This window comes from Manacus vitellinus, unplaced genomic scaffold (assembly GCF_001715985.3).
Source record: "Manacus vitellinus isolate BGI_N305 unplaced genomic scaffold, ASM171598v3 scaffold_1_pilon, whole genome shotgun sequence".
Classification (NCBI taxonomy): Eukaryota; Metazoa; Chordata; class Aves; order Passeriformes; family Pipridae; genus Manacus; species Manacus vitellinus.
The window spans coordinates 40,275,447-40,292,414 of NW_021939396.1; positions in this window are offsets into that span (position 1 = coordinate 40,275,447).

A 16,968-nucleotide genomic window follows, 5' to 3' on the forward strand; every position below is an offset into this window, starting at 1 on the left:
TAATCTTTTGTTTATGTTACAGCTTTTCTATAACAGCTTAAATTATGTCAGGATCACTACTGCAGGTAAAGAAAAATCAAACACTTGAAGAGATTCTAAGTAATGCTAGGAAAAGAAAAATATGAAATAAAGTTGCCACTTAAAAGTTGTTGAGTTTTCCTGGTATTGTGTGTGAGATACCTTGGAGTTTAAATACTTCTTGTTACAGTACATACGTTTTCAAACATGAAAAACAGATTTGCATTATTATTTGCACAGATTTGCATATGCTTTGGTTTATATTTTTGTATGTTTTTGATATTTAGTCTGGGTGACGTTTATCTACACTGCATTAACTTCCTTTTTAAGGTTATTAAATACTGATAACTTCTCTGGCAACCAGCAGACATCAAAATTTGAAGCTAGAAAGAACAAGAAAGCTAGAAAACCAGAGAAAGTAAGAAAATCTTGTTTGATACATCTGAATCTATCAAATAGACCTGAATTCAAAAAGGGGAAATGACTGGTCTGTAGGTGAAGAAAGGTTTATAGAATTAAGCTATCATAACGTTGCAATATTTTTTTATTATTCCAGGCATACTATGTCTAAACGCGTTCATTTTTCTGAAGATCTTTTTCTGGAATGGTACACATCTCGCTGCCACAGTTTTTCTAATTTTTGTTTGGTTTTGGCCAGAAGATGGACTTTGGAATTCTTCAATAATGTTTGTATCTTAAAAATACTAAAATTATTTTTTTTTGCTTAAAGAACACTAACCTCAGTCATATAAAAATTGTTAACATAATTAGTTTGCATTTTAAGAAGAAAAATAGATGACCAGATTAATTATGGTCTTCTCCATAAGCTGCAATGACACCTGGAGCATCTCCTCCACTTCCTCCTTCACTGCTCTTGGTGTCTGCTGAGTTGTCTCACATTTTTCTCACCCCTCTCTCCCACAGCTGCTGCACAGTGCTTTTCAATAATGTTAGTAACTTAACAATACAAAAATTGTTTTTATTTGATTAAAGAACATTAACCTCAGTCACATAAAAATCGTTAGCATACTGGATTTTTTAGATATGCTATCATTCTTAAATATGTTATCACATACCGTTTCTTAAACATGTTATCACAGAGGCACTACCAGTGTCAGTGATTGGCTCATCTTTAGACAGTAGTGAGTCTATTTTGGAACCACCTGACACTGACTTTGTCTGGTATGTGGCAGCCCTGGTCTCTTCTCACAGAGACCATCCTTGCAGCACCCTCCCTACAGAAAACTCACTATGTTAACTCAATACACCCTCCAAAGTGGTACATACAGTTTTGAACCTACTGAAGCAAAGGAGGGATCTGAAATACAGTGCTGAAATTCTCTGGCTTCAATATCCAGAATGTCATGTGAAAAATTGTCACTGAAAAGCAACTGCTTTGCACACATGACCCTGCCAACATGCCGTAGGTTATACAGAAGAACAATCACCATACCTAGGACTTAGTGGACTTACAAGTAGGATCCTAAATAAAGGTGTTGACTGAGCTTCATTGTGACTCTGCTTAGACTCGCCAAACTTAGCTGGTTTTGCTCATAATCAAACCCTTTCCATGTCTGGAAAACAAGCATTATAAACTGCTAGCATGTGCAGTTTTCATTCTTGCCAAGATTATGCGACAGCGAAGAAGTGATTTTAAGGATCAGAGATTTTTACTGTGATGTTAAATTTTTCCTTCTCCTTCCTGCTCTTTTGGAACTGTTTCTTAGTCAGTAGGATTAGCTTCTTTTTGTCTGGCTTAGATCACATTGATCCTGTCCTTTAGGGAGTATATCCTATATTTAATATTTTCCTGCAGCTTTGCTTAGGATTTAGAGATGGGAGCAGCTTCTAACACTTATTCTGTGTTACGCTTGGACACAAGCAAATAAGATAATCTCATGTTTTAAATGTGAAAAGAACAGTTTACAAAATAGAAAAATGTAAAAGCAAAGGCTACACATCCTACCAGCTTGGAGGATGCTTTTGCGCTTAAAAAGAAAAAAAAAAGAGGAAAGAGGGAGAACTATTCTTTTTTAAAAACTTTTGAACTATCACTTTTTCATTATATTGGAGAAAAGAATGAACACAAATGAACAACATTTTTTGGTTTTGTTCAGTAAAGCTCACTTACCAGAGAGGCAGTACAAATGGAAATTAAATATTCAACCTGAAAATCTTTCTCTTGTGTAATGATACTCATGAATCATTACCCTTTCCTTTCCTCTCCTCTCCTTGCCTTGTCTCACTTTGCCTCTCCTCACCTCACCTTGCCTTCCTGCAACATCTGCTAGTCCAAAAATATTAAGATATAACTGGTAAATTCTGTGATAATTAATGATGCAAACAAACATCTAATTGAATGTTATTGGTTAATTTTGTTCTTGTTCAAATAATTAGTGGATATCATAAATAATGGAAATTTCTTATTTCCTGTGGGATAATTTGGAATTCTGACAGTATCCTGTACTCAACACAAAAACCCCTTTAGAAATATCAAATGAATCTAACCTGTCCCTCTGAAATGAGTTTAACTTATGCAGGCTTGCAGAGGGGATTAAAGTATAATGGGAAAAGAGATTATAATTGGGGGAAGTAAAAATGCAAAGGGATGGTTTTGGACCAAATTCTGATCAATGCTGGTTTGTACTTCTGACATAGAACTCATACCCAGCAGCACAAACATAGGGACAGATGAGCTACTCTGAACTTCATCTATGTTCACAGAAACCACTTCACAGTTTTCCTATGAAAGAATCCTATCAGAAACACAGACTAAAGCACAGGATGATTCCTTTCTTTTTTAGAAGGTTATAAGAGAGTATAAGCCTTTAATCTGACCTCCTATAAAACACAGATCAGTGAAGTTTAAGCAGGATTCTCACACAGGATGACTGAGGCACTGTTTAGTTCCAAAAGGCTAGATGTTATGACTTATAGATCTGGAGGAAAAAATGAGTCATTTTTCTATTAGCTATACTGTTGGCTTAGAAATGAAACTTAATGGAAGCTTTAAAACAAACAGTAGTTTATTTGCAGTTATATATATACACACATATGTATATAACTTAACAGAATTAAGACTCTTAAAGAAAATGTGTTCCTTTGAGGAAGATAGTAATTATTAATTTTTAGGGGGTTTTTTGAGAGTGTGGTGGAGTTTCTGGTGAGAGTGAGACACAGAACTCAATGACTTGGACCACTGGAAATTGAGAGTAAATGAGAGAAGGATGACATAGGACACAACTGGAAAAAAAGTACCTCTCCTCTAGACAAAAATCTTCCACGAGTTCTAACCCCCATCTGACCTAAAAAGATAAATGCAACAGTTCAACCATTGCTTCGAAACACTCAAATTAATGAGTTAATAGAATCTTTTTTCTTATATGTTGTCTGTGAACTTCAGAGGACTAAGTTTACTATTAAATCTATACTATCAGAGCATAGGCTGGGAACTTTTGGACTATGGGTGAAGATGAATGAGTCACAAATGTACGACTTCTCAAATACAGAGCTCAAAAGATACAAAATATTTTTATTTCCCCCTAATGAAATGAATCTGTCATACGTGACTCAGGTAAGCTTGCCACAAAGGACATCTTGTAAAGAACACTCTCTTATTAGTTTTACTCTTGGTGTAGAAAGAATAGGATTCCAAATTATGGCTTAGCTTGATTGTGTTTACCACAAAAGAAACAATATTTTCAAAAGGAGCTCTGCAAACTAAACTATTTCATACACCCTTTAAAGCTGGCGATTAAATCCCAAGAAGCTTTCTCTGTAGAATAGAGACTGAGAAATATTAAAATCTGTAGAATAAGCAATAGAGAACAGAGCTGGCAGACAACTTTTTTATAGCAATTATTATCAACTCCCTAGGGTTCAGTCTGACATGTTATGTCAATTTGTACTGATGGTTGTTAGATTGCTATAATATTACAGGAAACAAACTGGGTAAATACCAAAAAATCCACAACATTATACTGCTTGTATTACAAAATGCAGTGAAGCTCTCTTATCCTGCATAAGGAAATGGGTTATTGAAGATAATGAATGTTAGCCAGCAGAATCACTAAAGTATGTCTTGGTATGTCTTTTCACCTAAATTCAGTTTAGTTGTGGCACATTGTCAATGCTCCTGTAGCACACCTTGCCAGACCAATGTTTTCTCTCTGCACAAAGCCAGCTTAGTGCTACATTTTCAATAATAAACCCTTGTGGAGATAAACATCCTTGAACAAAGAACAGCACCGATGTTTCAGAGTTTGCATTGTCATTAATCTGCAACACTTTAAACTTACTTCTAGGTAAACAGATGACCAGGAAAAATGTGTTCTTGAAATGAGTACTGAATAAGGGAAATATTACTTTCTGTAAGAAATTATGTGAAAAACAAAAGCATGCAATGCGACTCTGATGCCAAATTTTGCCCCAAAGAAGGCGCAGAGGAACTGCTCAGAGACAGAGTTTTCAGTCTATAAGCAGGAGGTATTTATTTTTCACGACCGGGAAGCAGCCAGGTCGCCCTGGGCAAACTGCTTCCCTGAAGAACTTACAATTTGAGCTTTTATACACTTTTTGCTAAGCAATTACATCACATATTATGAATATTTATTACATTGCAACATCTACTTTTAATATTCATAATAGGTGGAGTTGAGGCGGAGTTAGAGGCGTGGTCTTCAATTTGGGGAGAACTTTGGTGGTCGTTCCGGTCTTTCTTCATCATGAACCCGCTGTCCTCACCATCATCTTCTTCTTAAACTTTTGAACCTTCCCTAATTTGGGTAGTTTCCTTATGCATTTGGCAGGGTTTCTCAATATCTGGCAAAGTGCTTAATTGTTTGGCTTGTCCCTCTTCTTATCTCTCTTTGTTTTCCTTCTATATGTCCTTTTTTGTGTGTGCTAGCATTTTTTGTTCAGGTTTATGTTCTTCTATGTCAGGGTGTCCTGTATCCTAGTGGATTTATTGTCTCCGCTATTTCCTAATACTGAGCTCTATGTGCCTTTGCTGAAAGCCTGCATTTGTGCTTAACTCTCTCTAATCCTTACATTGCTTTATTAAATTCACTTCTCAGGTGTTACCTGGCTTCAACTCATGATCATAAAAACCTCAATAGCACCCCCTTATCTGGGTTCATCTCCAAATTTTAAAATAACTAAACTGGTATTTTCCTTTTCACGTCACAATTTACAGACAGTATCAGATTTGGGTATTGAGGTATCATTCCCATAAAATTTACTTTATCCATAAATTTTGATTTAACTCACTAAAGAAGCAAACTTTGGTGAAATATCCTTTTTGTTTAGTTTGAACAAAAGATGGGTTTACATCAATCTAATTTTTATTTAAAGGACATCCATGTTTTTAAAACCAGCATTTAGGTTCTCAAAGAAAAATTACATAAGACATTAGGGAATAATGCCTATATGTATTAAAAGGCCATAAATATTTCCTTATGCTTATTTAGAGGGTTTTCTGAAGCTGTTGACTTCAACTGGTAGTGGTTTATAAATGACAAAAAAAATAATATTGTTTGCACACAGCTGAGAACTTTCTCCTTGAGTGATGCTTGAATTGCCCTATTTTGTCATTATACTTTACTGTAGACATTAGAATTTAAAACTTGTGACCTTTCTTTCAACGCATGGTGTCTATGTAAACAGCCATTTGTATGAATGCTTTTCTTTTTCCAGATCTCTCTGGGAAAAAAATACTATTTAAACACAGAATGAAAGAAATCCAAAGGAAGAAGTGAGAATATTTAAGATGATTAATGTTATATATAAGATTAAATATCACTCTTTTCTTGCTTGTGAGAAGTTCAGTGTTAATCAGGAAGGGGCATTTGTCCTTATAATGTTGGGCTCCCAGAATCTATCTGATGGTTTGCTTCTTTAATAGATTTTTAGATGAGAAAATGAGGTTAGAGTACCCAGAACATTGCTTAGCTAATACAACTTTATGAATTGTTCCTAAATATTATTTTTGTAATGTTATTGCTTACAAATTGTTCACAAGCAGATCTTCAATCTCTGTTTTATACAGTAATATAATCTCTTGAAATTAAATTATTTAATTTACTATGAAACATAGTATGAAATATGACTAAACATTGGAGATGATCATTTCATTTGTTACCATTCAGCAGTAAAGAGGAGAAATAAAATCAAGTGGAAAAATAAGTCAAACTAATTTATTTCTGTATAAGGCTCTCTACACCTTGGGCAATTAGTGACTCCATAGGAGAATCTGAAAATTGTGCAGGGAACTGAGTAATGGAGTGAGACAAAACAGAATGTCTCCAGAAAACTATTAGTTCAGCATATTGGCTTTGCAGTAGATAGTTACTACGTAAGTTTTAAAATATGATCTGAAGATATTTAATTCCCTCTCAAAGTCTTTAGTTTCTCTCTTGATTTTTAATCCCATAGATTACTACCTTTATTAGTGGTGACTCAGAAAAAGAAGCCCCTCATCAACGTGGCCATCACAATCCACTGTTTACTGTGTACAGACACAGTCCTTGATCAAAATGTCTGCTATAAGATTCCCTTAAGAATCTTTTCTTAATTTCCCTCATCTTCTTCTAATCAAACAAACTTTAAATCTCTCTGTTTCAAGATTCTGTCACATTTAATAATATGATCAATGTGAAGAATGGTTCAAAAATAAGCATTTAAAATCTTTTCAATAATGCATAAAAAGTGAGATTTGAAGAGAAAGAATTCTAAGGCTCAATTAAAAATTCTAATATACTGAAAGGGATTGCAGTAAAGGAGCAATGCCTGTGGTTAAAAAAATCACATGACACCCTGATTCCTTCATTACTTTTTTTTCTATAAATGGGAAATGTGCAAGCCATCTTTCTCTAATAACTTTTTCTAAGAAAAAAATGCGAAAAAACCCCAAATAATTCCTCATCTTCATTGGAAACTACTCGGGGAATTTTTTTTTAAGGAGAATTTCAGGATGAATGAAGATACATTTATTGATGACCATATCAAACCCAAAAAACCACCCCAAAACCACAGCATATCATATCATATCATATCATCATATCATATCATATATCATATTGTATCATATATGTAATACTTAATAACATAACATTCACCTTTTCATGGGAATTTTCTAAGTTTTATAAAGTTTTGTAAGGGTTCAGGATTACCTAACGAGATCTTGATGCAGTCTAACACATTTGAAGATCTGAGGGTCTGAAACTCCTAAGGCATTACAATTATTTGATTTCATCTTTTGCAGTACAAATCACACAGAACATTATCCTGTAATTTCTACAGGAAAAGCTCCTCAGAAACAATGAAAATACTTGTGTAACTGAGAATATAACACCATGACAATAGCATTTATATTCCTAAATAAAGGTATAATTTACTATCAGTCTTCATTTCATGAAAGAATTGAAATATCTCTTTGACGTTGAAAATGATGAGCAAGTTTCCACCTCACAATGCTTTTTTGTAGACAATATTGAAATTCAATAAAAGGTTTAAATCCATGCAGCTGAGAGTCAAGGAGGATTTAAGGAGTCAAACAGAGCACTATTCTGCCATAACTTGCGCATGTAATGTCAAAAGAGGTTATGTGTTCCTGATGAATGAGACAATGGACAGATTCATTCAGTGTTAACAATGCCATTACTGCCTCGAGCAAACCTCGTTTTCAGGAAAAAGAATGATGTAATTTTAACTTTTTACCAAACATTTACAGATTCCATCAATGTATTTTGTTTTTTGATTGATAGGATAAAGGGAAAAGTAACACCACATAGGAAAGGAGATGACTAATTCATATTATTAATGTGGTTAAATATTTTCTGGATAGTAGGTCACTTTTTTTTGTTTGGTTTTTTTGGTTTTTTTTAACCACTAAAACACTAGTCTCTTGTCATCTACCCTGCAGACTGTGGCTGGTAGTCTTGTGTGGAATAATTTTCAATTCATATTTCCTGCTGGGAAAGTGTTTATCTCAACAAATTGGTGTGCTGAAGTACAACAGAATGTTAATTTAAAACCATTTGAATGATACCTGTTCAAAAAGTCTGGACTCAAACCTAAAAGGAATTTGATATGACCTTCACAGATCTTGAATGTACAACTAAGTGAAAATTAACCACAAAGTGAAATATGCATTAATAGCATACTTCAGATAACTGTGATGTACTGCCTCTGCAAATGAGGTGCCTTCATTGTGTAATACAGCAGAAGCTATACCACTGTAATAGTATATAGTATCATTATATAGACGTATAAAATAGTATTTAATAAAGTATTTAATAGTAGAAGCTATTCCAAAAAATTATGTGTTATAGCAGTACAGCCACATGCAATGGTTAATTTGAAATATAAGTAAACCTGAAGATTTTAGATGTAGATTATGTTTCATGGTTAAAATTACTTAACACACAACCTTACTAATTTAAAATTTACACCAGTATAATTATTAACAGAAAACCTCGAAGATTTAAAAGAAGTCAGACTTAAGTAATTTTCAATATCCATATATAAGTAATTAAAAGTCATTATTGTAATTATTTCTGCTATTATAGTCACATATTATTTATGAAATTTCCACTAGACACAAAAAAAATATTAGCCAGATAGTTAGACATACATTTTCTTAATTTTTTGCTCAAGTTTAGATTATACTTTGGTAAATATTGGAGGATTTTTATTTTTTTTTTTAGGGCAGTAAATCAAATCAAGTGCCTTTAAAAAAATCCCTCAGATATAATAACAATGAAAAGCAACATTATTCCATTATTCCAATTGAGCTTTTTCCATATCTCAAGATATAAATTATACAGCCCATTCTTTCCGTATTCTTTATTTAACTTTCCCTTAAACATCAAGTCTTATCAACTTGGACTAGAACAATGAACATTTCATTTCCTGTCATTGTTTGTGTAGTAGTTCAATTAACTGATAGCAGTGTGAGGTCTATTTAGATGGTAAAGAATCCATGTTTGCATCCTGGATTGCAAGACAAAATGCTGTGCTCCTGCAATATTTAGACACCTATTTATTAAGTTCATAGTTGTACTCTAGATATGCTTAGCATCTTAGTTTTTTTACCTGAACTAGCTCAACAGTGCCTTCTCAAACCTCTTCCTTCCTAAAATGTTTCCTGCCTCTCCAGGGATTCTACTCCATTAAAAACTGACCTTTTTAATGCTTTAGACTTCTTTTCAACTACCTTGTGACATTTCAGCTATGTCTGAGACAAATAAGTCCATAACTAAATTTCTTTTATAACAAACCCTTCCTTAAGAAAATGAAAAAATATAACCTGAGTGTACTATGCTAGTTTCTGCAGTTTCATCCTGTTTTTTTCAGTCAACAAACTGTGGGGGAAGAATTGGAGGGAACTTGTAATAGTAATTCCATATGACCATTTAGCAAAAATTTATTTTAAAAATAGATAACATTTTCCTGATCTCCAGAAAATCTCTGTCTGTGGTCAGATTATAAACACTAGTTTCCATGTCACTTAAGTTCTTCATAAGTTATTCTTCCCACTTAAGGAAAACGGGATCCTTTCCCTCCAGCTATATGTATTGGTAGAATTGTGTGCTGTGTTCTGCCTAAAAGTTTCTAAAAATTTGAACTGTATTTACCTCTTGATACTTCACCATCACTAGTTTTTTGCATAATCCATGTACAGTTTTTTACTCTATTTATATATATGCTTTATTTACAATATTAATTTCTTTTCTGTGTTCTGATACTTGCTTTGACTAAAAGGAACCTATCTGCACAACAAAGGTATTACATTTCATGGAATCATAGAATGATTTGGGTTGGAAGAGACCTTAAAAATCATTTCGTTCCAACCCCCATACCATTTGCAGGAACATTTTCACTAGACTTGGTTGCTCAGAGCTCCATTCAGCCTGTCCTTGAACACCTCAAGGGACCTTTCAAGGGAGCAGAAAGCTAGGGAGACACTGTATGGAAATGGGCTGTCAATTTAAAGATAAGGTTCTATCACCCACCCCCAGAAACATTAACAGTATCTCAGTTATGACAGTGTAAAAAGAGTGAAAAAGAGTGATTTTTCTGGACAAAGCAATAAAACCAGCCCATGAGACAGAGCCCTATGGTTCTATTTTGAGGAGCACCTTCCATTACAGGAATTGACTATGTGAAATGGATCATCATCTTTTCATCTTTTCTTTCGCTCTTTCCTGTCTGTTTTCCCTAATTTCAATATTTGGTATTATCAAATGTTAAAGATCTTAAATTGATAATTTGATACCATGTTAATTTTTATTTTCTTTGTAAAGACACTACAATTACAAAATCCAGTTACAATTTTACATTTTTCACATTTAATTTTTGCTTTACTTTTTTTTTTCCTGATTTACATTTTGCTTTTACACAGGCAGTGAAAAATTACAGGTTACCTGTAATTCCCAGTGATTCCCAGACCCAGAGAATTCTGAATTATGCAAATGCTTCACTGCAATGCATAATCTGAGAAAGTGGAAGGGAGTGATTTTTGTTTTTATTGCTGTTAGATATTAATATGAGTGGGATGCATTTATTGAAGGCCTGTATTTTTTTTTTTTACTTTGAAGACCTGATTCCATAGGGGGCCCTGCAGCTTAATGGACAATGTTACTGTCTTCCTTCAATTATTTATAAGAGACTTTTCTTAGAAGTAATCTCCGTATAATCCCCAGTACATTCATTATCGAAAACCTGGAGCATAAGAAAGATTGCTTCCATTTTTGTCATTCTGAAACTGTCCAATGCATTCCAGGGTATACGATGCAATCAGAAGAAGAGCAACCCCCACAAAATAATTGTAAATGTAAAACTACAATCACAAGCTACTAACAAGGAAACCGCACACAGCATGTTGGAGCTGTTACTCAGTGGTCAAGCTCCACTTGCTGCACACAGACAAAAGGTCTAATTTCCATTCATCAGGCACTGAAACTTCTTCTGAATTTATCAGGATCTTTGCATGTGTAAAGACTGCAAGATGAGCAGCAGGAATCCCAAATTAAACTACACTGCAATCTCTTTACTAATGTTCTATCACTGAGAAATATCACCATATTGCCATAACAGCAGATGGAAATAATGTAAAATGGACGAATGTAGGCAAGGAGCTGAGATTAAAAGTCATCCTGATTATCATTTTTAAAAAAGAACAATTGACTCCTGTGACATTATGAAATGTCATATAAGCAGCTGTGCTGAGAGCTGTGTAGGAAAAAGATTACACATGAGATACTGCTTAGTTCGTATAAACTTCTTCCCCAGCAGCACGGAAATCAATTAAAAATGCTTATGTATTTTTAGTGAAAAAACATAGACAAGTTCACATAAATACATATATTTATATAAATTCCTAATAAAGTCCCTGTGACTAATGTAGATTCACGGAAATCCTGTTGTATTCCTCTGCATCTAATTTCATGGCCTTGTTTGTAAATGTCTTTTAGTATAATAAGCAGTTACCTGTTTTTACTAGATTTTACTTCGGGCTTTCTAGTTATAACATATGATTGCAAACTCAGAGAATAATTTAAAAAAGCTTTTAACTGAAGTCATAATCTGGAATCAACAAAGCCTATTGTACGGCAGTCTTGTAATAATAAATTATTAAAAGAAATTTAGTCAGAGATGTGGATGAGGACATTAATGGGAAAGATCAGTGTTGCAGCATCTTCTATACTACTAGGTCATATGTAGTCAAATGAACAGATTTTCATAGTCAGGAAAAATAAACACACTAACTCTAGCATAATTTCTTTCCCATTTAAAAAAAAAAACAAACTTAATTGTATGTATGTATTTTACTTATTGTGATTAAACAGAACATATGAATTAATTTCACTTATTTCTTCAAAAAATCTCTTGGTAAATAGGATAAAAGCAATTTTTAAGGAATCTTTATTTCTCATTTAGATAAAGACAGATTATTTTTTTTAATTATCAAATAAAAATACCCTTTTGATCAGCCCTAAAGCAGTTAGGCAGCTGGACTAGCTGATCATTTTATGTCCCTTCCAATTGATATATCCTCTCCTCTCCTCTTCTCCAAACTCTCCAAATCTATAGCACAGACCACACTTCTTTTGGGGTTTACACTGTGTAAATGTCTATCTTTAAATGTGAAAATTGATTAAAAAGACTCTAAAATGTAAACTTTTGTGTAGCCAAATAATGCAAAATATTTGATAGAAATTAGTTGTAATTACATAGAACCGAACATCATACATACACATACATAAATATATAGTATAATAAGCATATATTTTATATAATATATTTATTATTAACCCACCTCATTTAAATATTTGTTTCTTTTTTTCTGAGAACTGATTTGCTTTTAATATTGGGCAGAAAATTCCAACTTAACTTTAATCATTGCATATGCAACTACTATATATGAGCTAGTACTATTTACCACTTTCAGCTTTGAAGGTTAAATTAATCAGTTATTTGGATAAAGTGTCTCTAGAATTGAGGGAGCTAGGCTATTGCAGACAGGGAACACTTTCCTTTGAATCTTTTTAATTTTCACGGAAAACATTAAATTTTAAGTAAAAAAGAAGTAGAGGAACACTGATGTGGTTCTCCCTCCCCACAAGAGTATAGGGCACGTGCAGTACGGTCCTGAAGCAATTCGTCTGGGACATGTAAACCCTATTATGGAGGGCAAAAACAGAGAAGCCTGCATTCAATTTCTAGTGTCAATTTGTTTCTGTGTGTTCTGCACTTTAAGTTCTGAAATGATGCAAAAGAAATATGAAATGTAATATTCCAGGTATGAATGCAATCATTAAATATATTCAGCCATGTGGAATATTTAATTTTTGCTTTCTTATGAATGCATTTCTTATATTCTAGAAGTACTGTCAGTGTAGGAAACATTGAAACTTGTGGAATTGTTGTTTATCTTTTATTACTCTAGTCATAATCTGGTTTGATTTTTATCAATATTAATTGTTACCCAGATTTTCTTTTTGTGTTTATTTGGTACCCAATTTGAATGCTAGGCGAAGTGCAAAATTATGTCAGCTTTAGTCTTAATTATCAATACAGCTCCCTTAAAATGTCATCTACCGCCACCACCTGCGTCTCTTAGAACACTTCCATCAACGCTGTCTCCGTACAATCCTAAACATCCACTGGTCAGATTATGTGACCAATATGTCTGTTCTAGAACAAGCAGCAGTCACAAGTATTGAGGCCACGTTGCTGACAACACAGCTGCAATGGGCAGGGCACGTCTCAGGACGAAGGACCACCACCTCCCTAAGATCATGTTACGGTAAACTTGCCACTGGCTACTGCATGAGAGGAGCCCTGAGGAAAAGATACAAGGACTCCCTGAAACAACATCTCGGTCTTGGCCATATTGATCAACATATCTGGTCTACTCTGGCCCCCAATAGGGAGGTCTGGAGACACACCATCTATAACGCTGCTGCTTCCTTTGAGAACACACACAGGATCACTATCGAGGAGAAAAGGCAACGCAGAAAGAATCGTGTCTTGCAGAATACACCACCTAAGGAGTCTTTCTGCTGTGCCTTTTGCAATCGGACATGTCTATCTCGTATTGGCCTTATTAGTCACCAGCGTGCCTGTAACAAATGTGGATAGAGCCCTTCCCAAATCTTCATTCGTGAAGCCCAGCCATGATGATGATTCCCTTAAAACACTTGTTAGCACTTACCTACACAAATATTTCTTACATATCCACAGTTGAAAAAGCATGACTTCAAAAAAGTTTCCCAACATTCCAATTCATTCACCCTTGAATATTGGTAAGAACTTTTTTGTGTACAATTGCATACTTTTTTATTGAGTTTTTATAGTACGCGATGAACAAATGTTCCCTGAGGTGTCAGAAAGAGTGGTGGATGCACAGACTGTTTGTGTTTTCAAATTATAACATGTAAGTAATGATATTATCAGATCCTTAAAAGTATTTGCTTGACTAAACAAACAAATCTCTGTTCCTTCATGTGTAACAGGAGAATGTTTTAGTACTTTTCTGTCAGCTTAATGTCAAAGATTCGCATCTGACATGCCATATCAGGATCTTCCACCTGTCTTTTCTACTGCATTTGAACCAATGAGGCTTCATTTCTAATTCTCAGTAGAATTTGAATATTTTATAAAAAACCCACAGACAATTTTGCAGTGAAATTCACAGAATCAGCCTCTAAGTTGCAGGGGACTATGATCAGATGTACTGCCTTGGAAAGATTTTGAACTGCTTCTTGTCAGTAATTGAGTTAGAATTAACAGATAGGAAACTTGTGCTCCTCCACTGTGCACAAATAATTGAATGGGAAGACTTTTTTGAACTTCTTCCTGTGCGCATACCATTTTGTATATTCAGACCTACTTAAGCAGTTAGAAGATATTATGTCAGCTAAATGAAACCTAAATATTCTAGAAAAGGTAACTTTTTTCTTTTTTCTTCATAGGATACAGAGATAACCTCTTAATGAAAGTATTCAGATGAATTCTAATAAAAGAATACTAGGGATTCATAAAGTCATCCACCATATGACTTAAAGAAAACAATTTTCTCTATAAAATGAAGATTTAATAGCTTAAAAAATACCTATACATTTTACATTCTAGTTTTTACATAATGATAAAACCTAAATTCATTGCAAATAGAAGTAAAAAGTAAAGACCTTTTGCCATATCATCTATCATTAGGCTCAAGATTCAAGGATTTACAGACAGATGGCACTTTAATTTTAGCCTTTTTTTTTAAATTTTATTTTTTTTCAGGGAAAATTTTTATTTTCTTCAATGTTGGGATGGAGAATCAATGTTTTCCCAATTTTACTTACACACAGACATGTTGTTTCTCTGTAGAACTGACTTTGGCTCTGAAGAAATTGAAAGAACCCCAAAGGCTAGTTCAGTAATACCACTCTTCCCCAAGGTTACATTATTCCTGAATGAGTACTTTGGATTAGACCCCTCTCACAACATGACTGGTTCAGTGTAATACTTACTCAGTATAATACTTTCTAAAGCTTAGTATAATGAGTTCACAAACTATAGGTAACTGCAAAGTAATATTATGTATATTCTATTTAAGTTAATCTTTATAGAGTAAAACAGATTTTCCCCTGCAATAATTATGACATTAATTCAACCAAAATGTAAGTTAAGAAGCTATTATTTAAGAACAGTATATTAATAATATATTCAGAGTATCCAGTAGAATTCCTAAATTCCTATTCAGTCTTGCATTTTCTTCTTGAAGAAAGTTAAGCATATTCTTCATCTCTCCTCCCCTTTCTGCTCTTGTTGTTGGGAAGGAAAATTGTAAGTTGCTATTTGGAATAAAAAAGCATGAGTATTGAATATAAAAGGTCTCAGTTTCCTGAAATTCGAAGCACAACCATAAATAATATTCTGCCTGTGATATTGTTGCCTTTTCAGATGATTGACTGGAGTCAGTGGTAAATTATTTTCTTTGGTCTTTGATTTTGATTCCTATTTAGATTAGTTATTCAAAATGAAAAGATTTTTCTACAGAGGTTATTTACTAAGAGCTATATTCATCCAAGATTAATGAAATTTCTACTTTTGAGTAAATGAACAAGAATATCACTTTGGTCTTCATTTTTCTGTGCTTTTTAATATTGGTGTTACCAACATAATTTACATGCATTTACACTGTGTGAATAGTGAAAAAGCTGGCCTAGTATAATAGTTTATTTACCTTTTGGCAGAGTCGAATTTAGTTTTGAATGTGAAAATAACATCAAATTCAAAAGAAATATCACTTATTCACTGAAATAATGTTTTCCCATCATTTACAAGCTACTCCAGAAGTACAAAGTGAAAGATAAGGACTTTGTGCCATTTTGGAAATAAGTACATTTAACTTTGGTTGTGTGCATATGCATATATACATATGTATGCCTCTGTGTCTATAGATGTAGAGGGAAGTCCATATCTATGCATATTGCCTTTATCCATAAAGCCATATGCATACATTTTCCCTAGAGTAGATATATTGTTCTCAGTTCAACTGACCTAATTTTCTTCTTTCAGCAGAGATGAACCTCTTTGCAATTAACACTGAGGAAAAGGTTTTTCAGAGTATGAACAGATAAAACAGCTATCTAATTTGTTCTCTAAGTTCATTAAAAAATTGGTAGGGTAAATTATTTCCGTACTAAACTCTATTTGGGTTGATTTTCAGCATTGCTTTCAATAACTTTTTTATTAACTAAGAACATGTGTCCTACTTTCTGCTGTTTACATAGGGTAATAGCATTTCCAGAAAAAATGGGATAGTACTTGTACACGGGACAAATTTTACTCTGAAATAAATTGGCAGAAATCTGTCAGTCTTTAATATCTGTGATTCCCATCCCTGTGTAGTAAAGTGTTGTCAAATAGCAGAAGGGGAAAATTAATTATTAAATTGAGCAATAAATAAAAACTGTAATTTTTTATTAGTAATCAAATTAACAGGAAGGATTAATCTTGCCATATGAACATTTGGATACCTGAGGGGAAAGAAGAATTTTCAATTAATATCACATTCCCTTGACATAACAACTTGGGACAAGAAGGGCAGGAGGGTTCTTCTAATTAATCAAATATAGCAAAACAGAATTATAAAGAAGGAGATTACTTTTCTGCTAATTTTTGCCTTGTTCTCCACAGTGGAGAGCCTCCTTTCACACACACTTCTGTTTCTATTCCATTCTGAAGAGTTCTAGTCAAAAAAATACCTTTTGTTTCTTGCAAGAGGAAAAAATAATCTGTTATTGGCTATGACAGAGGAGGCTAATATTATTCTAAAACAGAAAAGATTTTTTGTGTTCAGTCACAGAATACACCTTAATTTTTTCAACACTTATGTTTGGCTCTGACATAGAAGAAACTCAGCTGAAGAGGAAAGTTAAATGTTCGAAACGA